This window comes from Epinephelus moara, chromosome 20 (assembly GCF_006386435.1).
Source record: "Epinephelus moara isolate mb chromosome 20, YSFRI_EMoa_1.0, whole genome shotgun sequence".
In the NCBI taxonomy this organism is placed as follows: Eukaryota; Metazoa; Chordata; class Actinopteri; order Perciformes; family Serranidae; genus Epinephelus; species Epinephelus moara.
In genome coordinates this window covers 2,248,634-2,250,979 of record NC_065525.1, presented here as the reverse complement: position 1 = coordinate 2,250,979, position 2,346 = coordinate 2,248,634, and the positions used below count along the sequence as shown (strand labels likewise).

Here is a 2,346-nt window from a genome sequence, read left to right as displayed (position 1 = left end):
GAAAGCTAGTTGCAATGGCCTTGTGTTTGCAACAGAGTCTGTGATCAGTTGCCCTCCCTTTAGTGGTTTGGGCTATGGAGCAGGGGTTTGGGCCTCTGCTGTCCCAGGCCCAGCCGGAAAGAGGGGTGCAGCTGCTACAGCAGCTGGAGCAAGAACGGGAAGAAATCTGTTGGAAGGGAGAAGATCTACAGATGCCTGTGACATCAGAGTCACATGTCCTGAAAAAGTCCTGTCCAATCAAGTTGTGAGACTTGTGTTTCACTGAGGTGTGAGGTGAGGCCTCCTGTGGAGATGGGTGTCTCCTAGCTGTCTTTGTTTGGAGAACAAAGAGCATGCAGAGGAAAAAGCTTTTAAATCTCCAGTTATGATTTTACCAAATGATAAATCATCTGTGGTCCTGTGAATCCCAACAATGATATAATATTTGATGGAGGTAAAATTATTATGGCAATACTTTTTACATTACAATGTCATTTATTCACCTTTCTATGAGATCAATCGATGCGTGCAGCATCGATTAATAAACTTTCAGCACCATGGTGAAGGACAGCTCCAACTTACGATGTGGCTTAGCAGCTCTCCTTCCTGAGACAGTTCGGACTGAGTGGAGTCCTGAGGAAATCAACAGATGTAAAGACCAGCGGCTGGTGGCTGCTTGCTCTGATGCCATTCTGCGGCTAACTAGTGGAGCTAACTACTAACTAACAAACACCACAAATGCATTCAACAGCTCTACCATCTACAGTCAGACACACACGGCGACTGTGTGCAGAACAGTGCTTTTAAGGTGCCCCTTGTGCCAGCAGTGCTGGGAACTCCCCGTCTGTGCTGTTAGCAAAAATCCGCCACATGAAGGGAAATGCGTCCCTTAAAATATTGAATTTCATTACAAACATCTTAAATGGTTTTCTTGTCTCTTCGTAGGATCAAATAAATGTCATAATGTCATAGATAACTCAAATGTATTAAGTGTTTTTAAATGTTTATTGAGGTAATACATCAAGGGAAAAGTAGGGTCATTTTCTCATTGACTTACATTAGGTAGGTAGGTACATTACCTTTAATTGTCAGTGCGTGCTGTTTTGAGATCGGTGGGACAGAGCTGCCCGCTGAAGTGGAGGTGAACAGTACAGGTCCTTCTCTCCCTCAAAACTAATCAAATACACCATCAAATGACTCCAAAACGCTCTAGTGGACAACACATGGCTTGCGCATTCCCCACGCTATGAAATAATAATGTATAATTAAGTAACATTACGACACATGAAGCAAATACTCGGAACTACTTTCTTGAGTAAACCACTGGGCGGAGTGACACTGTGCAGCTGAGACAGTGCCGTTGTTATTGCTTGTAGCCATTTGCGGTGTCGTCAGCTGGACACACGAGAAGGTTTGAGGAAAGTTTACAAGTGTTTTTGTAAATCATGGTTTACACATGCATTGTAAAAGTTTGCAGTAACAAGCCGAAGACATGGAGCAAAGTGAAGTTTCACGTAGTTCCAACCAGTAATATGGACGGGATGAAACAATGGCTATTTGTGCTGGACATCGACCCCAACACGCCTGTGGAAATGGTCCTGAAAATGTTTGTGTGCTCCTGCCATTTTTTACCGGAGGACTACAGTGAAAGGATGGAGCGCAGAAGCTCAGGAATGGTTCAAACGCTTTTCTTGAAAGATACTTTCATACCATCTGTCGGCGTCACAAAACGAGCAGACGTGGTAAGTGATCGTTATGTATTTTGCTCAGCAATCTCTGCTGTAACGTTACCTCCATGTTGAGTAACATTAGCCTACAACCCAAGCATGGTAAATAAGGCTAAAATGCAAATGTTGTGGTTGTTATATGAATAAGTGCTTGCCCAGAGCATAGTGAAGTGACTGGCATTACTTCTCATTGTTGGGAATAAACAGACTGCTAGGGAACATTTTATGTTGTTGTTCCCTCAGGAGTTGTGGTGATTTATGAGTGTGGAGTTGGCATGTTCTCCCCGTGTTCCAGTGATTATTTTGAGGCGTACTCTATATTTATATTGCACAGGTGTACCTAATAAAGTGGCCAGTAAGCCCAACATTTACACCACCGGCTCTGGGTCTCCCCTCAGCCCCTGGTTGCTCGGCAGCTGCAGCCTCTCTTCTTGCTCTCTCTTCTTCCAAAACCTGTAATTCTTCCTCTGTATATTCTGGCTTCTTCTCAACAAACTTGTTGTTTTGATGACGGGAGTAACTGCACTAAACATACGCTGTTTGAAATCACTCCGCCCAGCAAGTACTGTATGTCTGGAATGTAGTTCCGGCTCTGCATTTGGCTTCAAAACAACTCTGTCTCGTAATATTACATTATTAT

The 2,346-nt window shown here is 43.7% G+C and overlaps 1 protein-coding gene across 1 annotated transcript in view; it reads left to right on the top strand.

Moving 5' to 3' along the window:
• Positions 1 to 2,346, top strand: part of tesmin (testis expressed metallothionein like protein) — a 10,301-nt gene that overhangs the window by 4,012 nt on the left and 3,943 nt on the right. The gene's annotated exons all lie outside the window — the stretch shown is intronic.